A 15,807-nucleotide genomic window follows, 5' to 3' on the forward strand; every position below is an offset into this window, starting at 1 on the left:
CATATATTAAGAAGCTCAGACTTGATTGTGGTTAGAATCCTGGTTCACCACTCACAGCTGTGTGGTCTGGGGTGGGTAACTTGACGTTTCTGTGCCTCAATATCCTTATCTTCCAAATGGTATAAGAACAATAATGCCTTCTTCATAAGGTCAATGCTAGGTTTGAATACCTGAACGTGTAGAGAACTGCTCCTGACCCACAGAAAGTGGTCAGTAATTAAATGCCATCATTACCATGCTATAGTATAAGCATTTACTGGATGGAAGAACATAATTGAAAACAGATTCTGGAATTCCTACAATAAAAATTCAAACTACATTCTATGGGAGTATGAGAGATGGAATTTGTTTAGAAAGGACTGGAAAGGCTTGTTAGAGAAGAGAAAGGAAATGGTGTGCGCATAGCCTGTACACACTCAGCTGGGCAATTTATATACATAACCTCAAAGAATCTTTCAATTACCCATATGATCGATTAGAAACCTGAAGTACAAAAAGGATAAGGAGTTTGTCTGAGGCTGCATAGCCTGACAGTAGCACATTCAGGTTTGCAACCCAGGTTTATCAGAATCAAAAGCCTAGGCACCCAGTAATTCCTCCTTACCGAAGACTAAATATGGTCCCTGAACTCCATGCTCAAATATCCACAGACTCACAAAGCTGCTGAGTCCTACTGTCAACAGGACATCAGTGAACATCATCATCATTTCCATCGTCTGTTTTCCACATGAGCAAATGCTGAGCCAGAGAGCCAGTCGCCAGGCCAGCAGCACTAGGGGTCAGTGCCTGAGCAGGTTCCCACTTGCCAGGTCCCCAGGGCATGTTCTCCTAGGAGTGTAGCGTCCATAAATGATGCCTGTTAAAATACAATAATAATAAAATTAAATTAAATTAAAAAAAGGGCAGGTCACGGTGGCTCAGCAGGCAAGAACGCTTGCCTGCCATGCCAGAGGACCTGGGTTCGATTCCCGGTGCCTGCCCATGTAAAAAAATAAAAATAAAAATAAATGATGCCTATTTCCCCCAGACACGAGTAGCACAATTTGTCCCAGGACAGCTGGACGATTTCCAGAAAGGACACTCAGGAGGCCTTTGTAACAGGAGCAGCAAACGCCACATGCTGGGGTGTCTCTGAGTAGAAATACAAGCAGTGCCTTCCCAAGGCTAGCTGCCCAAATGCAGGGCCGTCCAGGAAGGGCAATGGCTCAGAAGCATTTCTTAATGAAAATGCAATGGAAAGCTCATTCTCTTTATTTTTTAAAATCCTCTTTTACCAGAGGCACTTGCTGTGCTTTCCCATGTCTGGCTCCTTATGAGCGAACTACTGCTCAGTAAAAGCTGCTGTTGGTTATCTGACTGCAAGTGGACCCTGCCCGATTCTTACCGTGGTTCCCTGTCTCAGGACCTGCCCCAGGCGTGTCCTCACCGTTGGGTGTGATGACAAGATGTGACTCGCCTGTGCTAGCCTTGCAGGACTCTGAGAAACTGATATGAGGTTTAGGAGTGGATGAAGTAGAGATCTGACCTCAGGGCTGCATCCATCTCTGTAATCCACCTGAGAGCTGTGCAGACTGGAGCAGTTTCTCTTTCTGCTCAGATATATAGTTTTCTCATCCATAGATTGGGGGCAACATTTATTTCTGCAAATTTTATGTATGTATGTAGAATGCCTAGGGCTTATTCAGCACTCATTCAATGTTTCTTTGTTGTAAAGCAAGCGTCTCTGAGGATTCAGGTCCTTCCTGAACCGCTTGCATATGCCTCGTGGTGGGTGTATTTTGACCATGAAGAGTCATAAAAGGGTAGCAGCAACATAATTATAAATATTTGTGATTTGCTCCTTAGAGACAGTATTTCAAAATTCTTTCTAACAATTGCAGACCCAGGTTATAAAGAGGGTCATCTGAGACCTTACAGTCTTTAAAGGACATCACCAATCAGTGCAGGAGAGGCTCCAAGAATAGCACTATCCCAAAAAATACATTCTTCCCTTCTTTCACTCATTTATTGAACATCTTCTTTGAATAAATTGCTATTCAAGATGCCAGGGATACAGCAGAGAAGAAAATGATCTGCCCCCACGGAATTGTGCTCTCAGGTATGGGGATATGAAATAAAAAGTCCCACAAACAAAAGAAAATTTGACCAAAGAAATGCATATGATTATAGTGAAAAGTACTGAAAACAAATGTGAGGTTAGAAAGAGTGAAGGAAAGAGGATGACTTTAGATTCGGCCACCAGAGAAGGTCACTTTGGAGTTGAGACAACTGGGCTGAGCCAAAGCTAAGGAACAAGGGCTGGCAGAGAGCCTGAGATGTACACCTGTCCACTGCCCCCAGCAGCCGGCTCTCCCCAAAGATGATGAGATGGGCTGAAGGACCAGAGAAGTGTGCCACCACATGCTAGCTCTGCAGTTGGGACTGGACACAGACAACCTCAGGGCCTTTCTCCCCAGGGAGATGGTCAGCTCCTGTGGAGGAAGAATTGAACTCCATCCGTCTGTCCCCAGCAGCCTTGGATGCCCCCAGGTAGCTCCTCAGGACCACGAATGGAGGTCTTAGTGATGCCTTCCTTGCATGGTGCAAAAACTTTGATATCCATGCCTACTACTAATAAATATAATCTGAACAAGAATCTCCCCACGTTGTTTAGTACGGGCGTGTAACAGTGTACAGAGTTACATACCCTGCCTATCGAATGGCCTTTTTGGCTCCAGTACATTTTAATCGCACTTGAAGATTGAGGCAACCTATTTGGGGTTTGCCCACCTGCTTGGGTATAAGCTCCTTGGGAGAACAAAGCTCACTGTCTTAAAATGGAAGGTTGTGTTTCTCACCCTGGTCTTTGAGACACAGGCAGTCAGGTGCCCTCCTCTGGAGCAGCTCCTTGGAGGGTGGCCCAGGAGGGAGTGGGAGAAGGGTATTGCCTTCACCGGGTGGCAGCGGAGGGAGGGTTGGCAGTGGGCATGTGAATCTCCAGGAAGGTCTGGCGGGGTGGCCTTCTCTTAATCACACAGGGCAGATTGTGGGATTTGGGATCAAATGAACAGATTAGAGTTGAGGCCTCATGTGATTTTTGGCATATTGAAACCTCCCAAACTTCTGGGGTCAGGAAGGGGCCATTGTTTAATTTTTTAGTTTGCTTTTGTTTTCATTCAAAATGAAGATGCAATAAAATGGTTTCCTAACATGGGCCATTTGAGGAACAATTAAAGAATCAATTTCATAAACATCCTGAGTGTTGTACATGGTGGGCATGCATAGGTACTGAGCCTGTAATGGGAGGAGACCCAGCTGACAGTATATTCACACATGCTGGTTCTGAACAGACACTTATCAAGTAGGTTTTAGCCATGGTGAGTTTAATATTAAGCAAATACGCAGAGATCTTCTATGGTATTCTTTATTTATTTGTGTGTTCTTTTATATTGTGCTAAGTGGTTTTATAGGTCTAATACAGACTGCCAGAGTCCTGTCGCATTCCGGAACGGGCAGGCAGGTGTAGACAGAGTGCCGTCATGGTACCTGAGTGTGCCGGTTTGAAAGTATTATGGACCCCAGAAATGCCATGTTTTAATCCTGATCCAACCTGTGGGAACAGCCGTTCCTTTTAACCCCTCTGGTTGGAAACTTGATTAGATTATTTCCATGGAGATGTGACACACCCAATTGTGGGTTTGATCTCTGATTCGATGGAGACATGACTCCACCCATTCCAGGTGGGTCTTGATTAGATTACTACAGTCTTTAAAAGGGGAAACATTTAGAGAAATGTCAGAAAGGACAGAGCTGACAGAACTTTATAGCAGAGCTGACACAGATGCGGACATGTGGAGGACAGAGTCATGGGTGTTTGGAGATGCTCGGAGCCCAGCAGACATGGCCATGAGATGACAAGCAGCCAGAACCTGGAGAGGCAAGATGCCAGCCACGTGGCTGCCCAGCTGACAGAGGTGATCCCAACCCATGGGCCTTCCTCAAATGAAGGTAACCTCTTGTTGGTGCCTTAATGAGGGCATTCTCATTGCCTTAGAACTGTAAACTTGTAACTTATTACATTCCCCTTTTGTAAAAGCTGTTCCAGTTCTGGTGTATCACGTTCTGGCAGCTTGCAAACTAACACACTGAGGTTGGAACTGAAAAAAAATAGCTGCTAAATAACACTTAAAACACAGAAACTTCAAACTACATTGTTTGAGAACATAGAAAGTCTGGTTGCAATAAAAAAAACTGCTCTTTAAGGGGACATTTTTAAGATGTATGTTTTTTCAAGAAAAGTATTATCTGATTTGAGGACTTTTCTGTAGCTACCCCCAACACTGACCACAACAAAATATTGAAAGAAGTGTTTGCATTTGGAAATCAAAATGATTTTTTTGAAAGTATGAAGAATTAAAATCAGTTTCCCAAACATGATAATTAAATCCCCAAGACGTATGTCATTTGTTACAAATTGGATAACAGCATATGGTGCTGTGTAATAAAGTGTTAGAGTCCGTTTTGTTCATTAACTGGGAGACTTCTCATGAGCTTCTCCTCACTGTCTCTTAAGGATTTTAACACCTCTCAGGGGACTTAATAAAAATTGAAGCTTAAGGGCTCGGCTTGGGCTGGTCACTCAGCACCCGTGGGGAGATGAAGCAACCACAGCACAACAAACCTGGCCGCCAATCAGATGGCTGCCTGCTCAGTTCTCCAGGTGAGAACATTACAAATGATTCCTCCAGGTGCTCAGTTGGCCGCAGGTGATTTGACGGGTGGAGGTGGACAAGGGTGAGGATTCTTGTTCTTCAGAAATCATTATAAAAGTGATACGTGTTTATACTGGAAACTTGGCAAATAAAGAAAACGATAAAGACAACGCAATAGACATCAACACATCCCAACATTCTGAGGCTCTTACGTTCTGGTGCGTTCTGTTCAAATTCATCTTCTTCATGTGTTCATCTCTCTGTGTCTGTTGGCCATGCATAGTGAGTATACATCTGGACTTTGAGCCGCATGAGGGCAGGGAATTCCCAACTTGGTGCTTCAGCTCTATAGCTCCAGTCTACATCAGGTTTAAAGCTCTTGTCCTTAGAGTGGACTCATCTGTATAACTGAGGGCAATCTTCCCATTTTAAGGTGCTTGGCCTTAACTGTATTTGCAAAGTACCTTTAAAATGATACCTAGATTGGTGTTTGAGTGGAGATCTTGGAGTGGGGGTGGGGTGCCGGCATCTCTACTATCTTTCCTATATCGCATACAGTGCCATTCACAAGTGCTGCCATGCCATTAGCCCTTGAATTCTGCTCTTCTAAGTAAAGGAAGTTTAATTTGAAACAATATACAAGTGACCAAAGAAAGAGATTAAAAACTTATATAGCATTTCATCCTTCAAAAGACACCAAGAATGTGAAAAAACAGCTTGAAAAAATAGGAAAAAATATTTTAAATTCATATATCCAATAAGGGAATTATATCCAGGATATATAAATAAATATTAAACTCAACAATTAAAAGACAAGACTGGCAAAAGCTTTTGAATTTTCTTCCCAAAGAAAACATACAAATAACCAAAAAGCATATGAAAAGATACTCAATATCATGAAACATTAGGAGAATGCAAATAAAAAAACCATAATGAGGTATTACTTCATCCCTATAAGGATGGTTGTAATAAAAAATATATACAATAAATATTGTTGGGGATGTGGAAAAATTGGAGCCTCACACGTTGCCAATGGGGATGTAGAAAGGTGCAGCACACTGCAAAGTAGTTTGGCAGTTACTGCAAATGTGAAACATAGATTACATAAGACACAGGAATTCTACCTCTAAGTGTACACGCAAAAGAAACAAAAGCATGTCTACAGAAATGTTAAATATGAATGTTCATAGCAGCATTATTACTTAGAAACAAAAAGTAGAAATAACACAAATATTCATCAATGGATGGATGGATAAACACAATGTGGTCTACCCAAACAATGGAATATTTTTAAGAAAGAAATAAAAACATTGATTCATGTTACAACATAGAGGAACCTTGAAAACATTAAGTGAAGGAAGCCATTCACAAAAGACTAAATATTCATGACTCCATTCATATGCAATAGACACAACAAGCAAAACTATAGAGTTATGAAGTAGATGAATGATTGCCTGGGTTTGGGAGGATTCGGGGTGATGGGGAGTGATTGCTATTTAGTACCAGGTTTCTTTTGCAGTGATGAAAATGTTCTAAAATGGATTGTGGTGATGGCTGCATAACTGTGAATAAATTAAAAGCTATTGTGCTATGCATTTTAAATGGGTGAATTATACCTCAAATTGTTATAACAAATAAATGTATATAGACTTGCCTTCTTTGGCTAGATGTTTCAAAAACAAGAAGCTAGTAGTATGAATAAACAAAGGTTAGCATACAGCATTTAGGAAAGCACCCCATGCTTCAATATGCATAGGTTCCAGTCCAGGCTTCTCCACGTCTCCATGGTTTGACCTGTCAGAATCTCAACTTTCTTGTGGGTACAGTGAGGATCCCTAACAGGATTCTAGGAAGGATTAAAAGTGAGGATAGCGCTTGAAAAATTAACACTGCAGGTGATGCCTAGAAAAGTAGAGGTAACCTGGTGGACCAATCAAACTTTTAAAAGATCATTTTCAAAGTTACCTCAAACTTGGCCAATAAGAGACATACAAGATGAGCTTGGTGACCCCAAATTCTCCAAATATATGCCAGAACAGTTGTTCAATCTATCATTTTTATTTTCCCTCTCCTTTAACATCTCTCCAAACTCCTGCCAGGCTTTCCTACACATGGACCAAGCTGGGCCAGGGCTCAAAGGAAAGTGTGGCTTTTCTTACATGATGCTTTCAGTATGAGGGGTAAAACTTTCGTCTTAAGGGAAATGGACATTTATGGATGCATTTTGCAAATTGGAATGACAGAAGTTATTTTCATGAAATATTCTTTTGTTTAGTGTGGAGAATGGTTCAGAGAAGTGGTTCTGGATGAGGTTTGGGAGACGAGTTGGATGGGGAGAGCATCATCTCCTCCTTACTCCAGGAACAGGGCAGGGCGTGAGGATACTGCCCATGCAGAGGGGAGGGTGTGCATGGCAGAGGGTGGCCAGGGGCTCAGAGACTAGAGTGTGGGGCTGCTTTCAGATGGCACATGTCTAGTTAAGATGATGGATGTTATTCTGCAGGCAACAGAAAGACAGTAGATGTCTGTAGGCTCATATGGCTCTTAATGGCTCATTGTTCCTTAAATTTTCATTCATTCATTCTGCAAATGTTTATTGAGTTGCTATTAAGATACAGGTCTTATTTCTGGAAAGATGATACTATTTAGGACACTCAATAGAATCATTCTAACAAATATTATCTGCATCACTGTTGATTGAGAGCCTACTAAATGCTAGGTACTGGGTAGTTTTCTTTTTCTTTTTTTTTTTTTACATGGGCAGGCACCGGGAATCAAACCTGGGTCCGGTGGCAAACGTCCTTGCCTGCTGAGCCACCATGGCCCGGTAGTTTTCTTTTCATTTCAGTAATGTCACCAAGCCAGAAGCAATGTTATAGTCTTCTCAAACAAGGAAACTGATGCGCAGAGAGGTTATCAAACTGCTCCAAATTACCTTGATTCTAAAGAGGCTACAGAATTTGGACATAAACAATTGCCTGAACCAGAAATCTTGGTGGCTGGCTGGCAGCAGACCTGGGAGGCAGAGAGGGACCTCTGCCGAGAGGTGCTGTCAAAGGCTTTGACAGCCTTTGTGACTATTCTTTGGTGGAAAGACCAGAGCAGAATGATTTGAGACAGCGGTCAGGAAAAATCTTTAAAATGCCTAAATGATATGTTATATTAATAATTCTCTTTGAGTGTTATACATTGTCTCTATCCAAAAACAGTTCAATTTCCTCAATGAAAAATCTATATTCCTTTGCAGATATGGCTTAATCAATGAGCCTGGAGACTTGATGAGCTGTTGCACATAAAACACTTTCCCATTGCCTGTGGTTTCATAGAGCTCATTAAATTAAGACTTTCAGAGGAGAGCAGATAACAACTTTACACCAACAGATAAATTGAAGTTGTGCTTACAGTTTACAAGGGTTTGGAAGACTGTTCAAAGGCTTGTTATATTTTTGTTCTTGTAACTGGAGCAAATAAAATTGACATAAATCAGGAGTACTGGGTGTTCTCTAGTGGGTACTTAGACTAAATGAATGCTAAAGCAGTATTTTTTTTTCAGACTGGATCAATAATATGATTGTCTTTATTGCTTTATTTCAATATTTTATGTTGTTTGCAACCAAATGTATATGTGTAATTAAATATGAATTGCTTATCAATCAATTATTGAATCTTTACTACATTGCACACAGTACATGGCTCCTTATTATTTTGTGAAATAAGTAGGAATAGTCTTATTTTACAGGCCACTCAGCTTTATTACTCACAGGTCATAAGAAGTGGGTTAATACTTGAATTTAGATCATTTGAACACTATAGATGTGTTCTTGACTATGCTTCTCTAAAATCAAAAACTTTGACCTGAAAACATTTTCATTTAGGTATGGATTGCTAAAAGAAAGCTGTTTTATTCAGTTTTTTAATTATTAAAAACTTTATTTTTGAATGTTTTTGAAGACAAAGTATATATAGGATTAAAGAAGATACATCCCATACAGAGTTACAATGAACAACCATGCTTTCCCACTGACCTTAAACCATCCTTTGGTTCATCTTGTTCCCAAGAGACTGTTCCCACTTTGGATTCCCTGGTGCTCCCCTCCATCCATGCAGAAGGACGCACTGCCCTGGTCTAATTTTCAACTGTAGACTCTCTGTATCAATCCTGTTGGGACAGCCAGAGGTTTTGTTGACATGGAGTTATGGCCTCTTCCTCCATCCTCCATTTTAAATGAATGCCCCAATACCACCATCTTCGTATTCATGAACTTTCAATAGTGTGGTAGATTGAATTACGTCTCTGGTCAAAAGACGTGCTCTGTCCTTAACCCATGTCCCTGTGTCTGCGAACCCGTTTGGAAACAGAACCTTTGGAGATGCACATTAGAGGTGCTGGGGGCAGCTGTGAATGGGATCTTCTAAAATTCCATTTAGCTGTGATCCGACCCCATTCAACTTTCTGTTGTGATCTTTCCTCCATAAGCAGAAATCCGGGCACACGTTGCCCCAGCAGGGCACACAGAGGAACCGAGAACCACCCTGTGAGCCACTTGCCATCAGCAGAGCACCACTGACCAGAGAAAGCCCGGCCTTGTCCAGCCGACGCCTTGATTCAGGGTTTACGACCTCTAAAGCAGTGAGCCAGTAAATGTTTCTTACATCAGCCTGTTGTGTGATAGTGTCACAAGGTGGATTGCTTCTCTCGGTTCACCCTTGGCCCATCACCCCGGCACCCTGTACACTCTGCCCTACTTCCCCTCCCAGCTTCTGCCCCCTCTGCTCCACTGGCTCTCTGAGCTGACAACCCTCACTTTCTCTTCCATCACATGCTTCCTTCCCTCACACTTGGGCTATTTTCTTTCCCTCTTTAGCACAATTTTAAGAGCTGAAAGATATTAGAAATGATCAAATGAACAAACCAGCAAGCCAAAGAGGAACTAATAGAACACGAGTACCAATAGAATAGAAACGCGCTGTGTGTGTCCCTCTACTTAGATCACCTTCCCCTGTTCCTAGAAGTCACCACTGTTGTGAATTTGATATGAATCATTTCTGTGCTCTTCTTTCCCATCCCTTTCTCTCTCACTTCTCTCCTCCTTCTTTTATCCTCTCCCATCTTATATTCTCTTCTTTTCCCTCTTCCTTAGCTATCTTACAAAACGTGTTTCCCTGGAGGTGGTTGGGTCATCCTCTTTTAAAGCAGTCCCTATTTTCCAAGCACAAGTCTCACAAATACCTGAAAATCATTATGTCCAACCCCCCTCCTCTCTCTTCCTTTCTCACAGCTGAGGGATCCACTGTCCTCTCATTACCTAAGCCAGAAATCCAGAGTCCTTCTTCTCCCCACCTTCTCTTCATCACTCCCACTTGATCTGGCCTCCTTCACTTCTTGAGTCTCCATGCCCTCTCCCATAGCTCTTGCTTTACCAGCTCTACAGTCATTAGCTTGGCCTCTGTCTTCCAAATCTAGCTCATCACCATTTTTTTTTTTTACTTAAAAGTTCATTAGGTAATATTTAACTTCTACAAAAATGTACGAATAATAATTTAATTAGTCTGAACAACCGTGCTGGTTTGCATCCTGCGATGGCTCCAGGATGTGAGAATTTGTTTTGAAGCACAGCAGTCCCAGGTGAGCTAGGATAAGTTGGTCATCCTAAATATAATGGGGATGCACTGACTTCCTCCTAGCTGTAAAAATAGATGCAACTAGTGTAGTCAAATGCCTCTGGGCACGATTCATAAATTGCAACACTCTCTATCACAGCCCACATCTCTTTGAAAGAAGTAGCCAAATCCTTATATTAGGCATTATCACTCACCCACAAGGATTTACATACATGAAACTTGTATATTATTTCCAGATGTTTTACAGATTTACATACATGGTATTGTATTGCATTTATTTTTCTGCAACTTGAATCTTTGCTTCCTATTATGAACTTGAGATTTATCCATGTTGATATGTACGGATCTAATACAATATTTTTTCTTTGATATAGATGGCATTGTCTGAGTTCGCTATTATGCTTTTATTGATTCTCTTGTGGATGGATATTCTGACTTTTCTGATATTGCATTCAGTTTCATACACATATACCCTTAATTATGCATGCCAGAGTTTTTCGACCATACATAACTTAGGCACAGAATTTTAGAGTTTCTCATCATAGATGAAGATTAGCACCTTTAATAATGCTGTCAGATGATTCTCTGCTGTGGCTCTTGCCGATTTATGTCCTAACTAACAGATAAAGGGTCCTGTCTCTTCATCAACACTGATATCAGAGCCAGAACCATTGCATGGGCCCAAGGTACCAGGCACATGGTGGGGTGAGTGAGTAATGAGTAGGCACCACTGTTTTACTATGGGAGTGGGCCTCTAAACTGGACAATTTCCTGATGGTCAGTGTGGCATTTGCAACCCAGCATCAGATGTAAGTGGTCTACATGAGTAATTTGTAGTTGCATGCCTGTCATGAGTGTTTGCTTTTATGTTTATTGAACATCCACGGTTCTTTTTCTATGTATCTATGGATATTTCATAGCTGTATCTTCTGGGTTTTTTTCGTAGCAACTTTATTGAGCTATAATTTATATACCATAAAATACCCCTATTTAAAGTGTACAATTCACCAGTTTTAACATTTTCAGAATTGTGCAACCATCCTAGCTGTTCTAGTTTGCTAACTGCCGGAATGCAACACACCAGAGACGGATTGGCTTTTAATAAAAGGGGATTTATTTTGTTGGTTCTTCAGAGGAAAGGCAGCTAACTTTCCACTGAGGTTCTTTCTTATGTGGAAGGCACAGGATGGTCTCTGCTGGTCTTCTCTCCAGACCCCTGGGTTCCAACAACTTTCCCCGGGGTAATTTCCTTCTCCATCTCCAAGGGCCTGGGCTGAGCTGCAAGTGCTGAGATGAGGAATGCTGAGCTGCTAGGCTGTGCTACATTGCGTTCTCTCATTTAAGCACCAGCCAGTTAAGTCAAACGTCACTCATTGCAGCAGACACGCCTCCTAGCTGACTGCAGATGTAATTGGCAACAGATGAGGTTCACGTACCAAGGTTCACGTACCATTGGTTTATGTCCACAGCAACAGGACTAGGTATGCTCACCTGGCCAAGTTGACAACTGAATCTAACTAACACACTAGCTCATGGGTTTTAGAACTTTTATCACCCCAGAAGGAAGCCCTGTACCTGTTAGCAGTCACGCCCCATTCTATTTTGGATATTTCATAGAAGTGAAATCATGTCACATGCAGTCTTTTGTGACTGGCTTCTTGTACTTAGCACAGTGCTATCAAGGTTCATGAAACATAAAGTCTTCAAGTTCATCCATGTTGTAGCAACTTATTCATTTTATTGCTTGACTCCGTTGCGCAGATATACCATATTTCATCCATTCATCTGTAGATGGACATTTAGGACATTTCCATTTTCTCGGCCATTAATATTTATGTACACATTTTTGTAGGGGCATGTTTTTTTCATTTCTCTTGGATATACACCTCAGAGTGGAGTGGCTGGGCTACATTAACCCTATGCTAAAAATCTGAGGAGTTGCCAAACTAATTTTCAAAATGGCATCATTTTACAGTCCCACCAGCAAAGCAGGAGGGGTTCCAGTAATTTCTTTCTGAAGAACCAAGTCTTGGTTTCATTAACTTTCCTGTTGTTTTCTAAATTCTCAACTTCATTTCTTTTTATTCTAGTCATTATTTCTTCCATTTTTCTTACTTTAGATTTACCTTGCTCTTCTATTTCCAGTTTCTTAAGATGGAAGGTTTTGCTAGCAATTTAAGATTTTTTTTAATAGAGATGTTTATAGATATTAATTTGCATCTGAGCATTTCTTTAGCTACACACAATAAAATTTCTGTTTTCATTTTCATTCTTCTTCAAGTATATTCTAATTTCTCTTGTGATGTTTTCTTTGATCCATTGGCCATTTAGGAGTGATGGTTTAAATTCCACATCTGTGAGTCTTCCAAATTTCCTTCTGTTGTTGGTTTGTAATTTTATTGCATTATATATAGAAACATGCTTTCTATTATCTCATCCCTCCTAAATATGCTGAGGCTTGTTTTGAGGACTAACATATGATGGATCTTCCATGCGCACTTGAGAAGAATGTGTATTCTGCTATTGCGTGAAATGTTTTATACATGTTTGTTAGGCCCAGTTCTTTTGCTTAATTGTTTTATCCATTATGGAAAGTGGGACATTGAAATACTTAAAAATTATTTTTGTATTGACTATTTCTCCCTGCAATTCTGTTTATATTTACTTCACGTATTTTGGGAATCTGTTGTTAGGAATACATATAATTGTTGTATCTTCCTGATGAATTGAACTTTTTATCATTATGAAATTTTTTTGTAGCTATTAACAATTTTCATCTTAAATCTACTTTTTAATTATATTACTGTAGTCACTTGTGATTTTTGTTTTGGCATTCTTACTGCATACATGGCATATCTTTTTTTTAAATCTTTCTTTCTCAACTTATTTGTGTCTTTGACTCTAAAGTGTGTTTCTTGTAGAAAGCAGATAATTGGATCATTATATTTGATTTCATTCTTTTTATAAATCCATTAGGCCATTTTTGACTTTCCAATAGAGCGTTTGATGCATTCATGTTTAATATAATAACTGATAAATTAAAATTTATGAATGCCATTTGGCTGTTTATATTCTATGTTTCTCATAGTTTTTTCATTCCTCTCATCCTGCATGGCTCTGTGTATGTGTGTGTGTGTTTGTACATGCATGTGTGTGAAATAGATATTTTTTAATATGCCGTTCTAATTCCCCTATTTTTAACTTCTATATTGTTGAGGGATTTTTTAGTGATCCCACTGGGGTTTATAATCAACATTTTAATTAAAACCAATATATTTCAGGTTAAAACTAACTTAATTTTAATAGTACCCTATAAATATTTTCTCCAATATATCTCTGTTCTACTCTTCCTTCTCTGTGCTATTTTTATCATGGAAATTCATTATATATTATAAGCCCATCAACACAGTTGTGTAATTATTGATTTATACAGCTATTTTTTAAATCAGAGAAGAGAAAAAAAAGGATTACAGTATAAAAGCATTTATACTCTCTTTTAAATTCCCCCATGCAGTTGCTGTTACTCTTTTACTTTTCATTCATACAGATTTGAGTTACCTCTTAGTGTCATTTCATTTCAGTCTGAAAGAAGTGTTTTAATATTTTGGTATAGCAGATAGACTAGCAATGAATTTTCCAACTTGTTTAACTGTAAATGTCCTAATGTCTCCCTCATTTTTGAAACAATTTTTTGGGGGGATATATAATTCTTTTCTGCTTGTTTATTTGTTTTTTTGATTTCCCAACACTTTGGATATATCATTCCACTGCTTTATGGCCTCTATGGTCAACTCTTAATCTTATTGAGGATTCCTGCAATGTGATGAGTCTGGGCCATTTTTCTTTTGTGGCTTTTGCAATTCTCTCTTTGTTTTTAGCTTTCAACAGATTGATTATGACATATGCACACATAGATCTTTTGTTATTTATCCCTCATGGAGAGGCGGTCCCCTGAAACCGCGGCGGCTGGCGCCCACACCACGCGCGGCCCCCCGGACCAACTGAGAGAATTGGATCGGAAATCCCCAGGCCGCGGAGAATGGTGACGGGGCGGGGGAGGCCCCTTCCAAACCCATGATTCCCCGGGAACGTGCACTCTCCCAGGCGGGCCGCTGCCGCTGGCGCCCTCCCGCCATGCTTGTCGCCCCGGGCCGACTAGGAAATTCGGACGGGCACTTTCCCGGGCTGCGGCGGCCAGCAACCCTCCCCGCGTTCGGACCCCGGGCCGGCTCGCACTCTTCCAAGTCGCTTCGGCTAGCGAACCTCCCAGACGGCGAGAGTTTTCCAAAGTTAAAGGTCCCACAGCACCTTTTACTGGTGGGACCCGCAGACAAACGTGTGCCACGAGCGCCACCTACTGGGCAGGATAAGAAAAACAGAACCCAGAGATTTCACAGAAAAATCTTCCAAACTTTTGGATCCAATACCCAGGGAAATCTGTCTAAATGCGCAGACGCCAACAGAAGATAACGGATCACGCTCAAATAATTGAAAACATGGCCCAGTCAAAGGAACAAACCAATAGTTCAAATGAGATACAAGACCTGAGACAACTAATGCTGAATATATGAACAGAAATGGAAAACCTCTTCAAAAACGAAATCGATAAATTGAGGGAGGACATGAAGAAGACATGGGCTGAACATAAAGAAGAAATAGAAAAACTGAAAAAACAAATCACAGAACTTATGGAAGTGAAGGACAAAGTAGAAAAGATAGAAAAAACAATGGATACCTACAATGATAGATTCAAAGAGACAGAAGATAGAATTAGTGATTTGGAGGATCGAACATCTGAATTCCAAAAACAAACAGAAACTGTAGGGAAAAGAATGGAAAAATTTAAACAGGGTATCAGGGAACTCAAGGACAATATGAAGCGCACAAATATACGTGTTGTGGGTGTCCCAGAAGGAGAAGAGAAAGAAAAAGGAGGAGAAAAACTAATGGAAGAAATTTTCACTGAAAATTTCCCAACTCTTATGAAAGACCTAAAATTACAGATCCAAGAACTGCAGCGCACCCCAAAGAGATTAGACCCAAATAGGCGTTCTCCAAGACACTTACTAGTTAGAATGTCAGAGGTCAAAGAGAAAGAGAGGATCTTGAAAGCAGCAAGAGAAAAACAATCCATCACATACAAGGGAAACCCAATAAGACTATGTGTAGATTTCTCAGCAGAAACCATGGAAGCTAGAAGACAGTGGGATGATATATTTAAATTACTAAAAGAGAAAAACTGCCAACCAAGACTCCTATATCCAGCAAAATTGTCCTTCAAAAATGAGGGAGAAATTAAAACATTTTCAGACAAAAAGTCACTGAGAGAATTTGTGACCAAGAGACCAGCTCTGCAAGAAATACTAAAGGGAGCACTAGAGTCAGAACCGAAAACACAGAAGAGAGAGGTATGGAGAAGAGTGTAGAAAGAAGGAAAGTCAGATATGATATATATAATACAAAAGGCAAAATGGTAGAGGAAAATATTATCCAA

General features: G+C 40.5%; 1 long non-coding RNA gene across 2 annotated transcripts in view; it reads right to left on the reverse strand.

Annotated features, from left to right (window-relative positions):
* Window positions 1-239: 239 nt before the first annotated feature.
* LOC143653475 (uncharacterized) overlaps window positions 240-15,807 on the reverse strand; it is a 57,009-nt gene continuing 41,441 nt past the window's right edge. Inside the window, exons 3-4 of one of the 2 annotated variants that reach the window (XR_013161308.1) lie at window positions 8,717-8,850; window positions 240-856 (exon numbers count right to left, since the gene is read on the reverse strand). This is a non-coding gene — a long non-coding RNA (uncharacterized LOC143653475). The remainder of the gene's footprint in view (window positions 857-8,716; window positions 8,851-15,807) is intronic. The other variant, XR_013161307.1, reaches the window with a different exon arrangement.

The sequence above is a fragment of the Tamandua tetradactyla genome, chromosome 13 (genome assembly GCF_023851605.1).
Source record: "Tamandua tetradactyla isolate mTamTet1 chromosome 13, mTamTet1.pri, whole genome shotgun sequence".
NCBI lineage: Eukaryota > Metazoa > Chordata > Mammalia > Pilosa > Myrmecophagidae > Tamandua > Tamandua tetradactyla.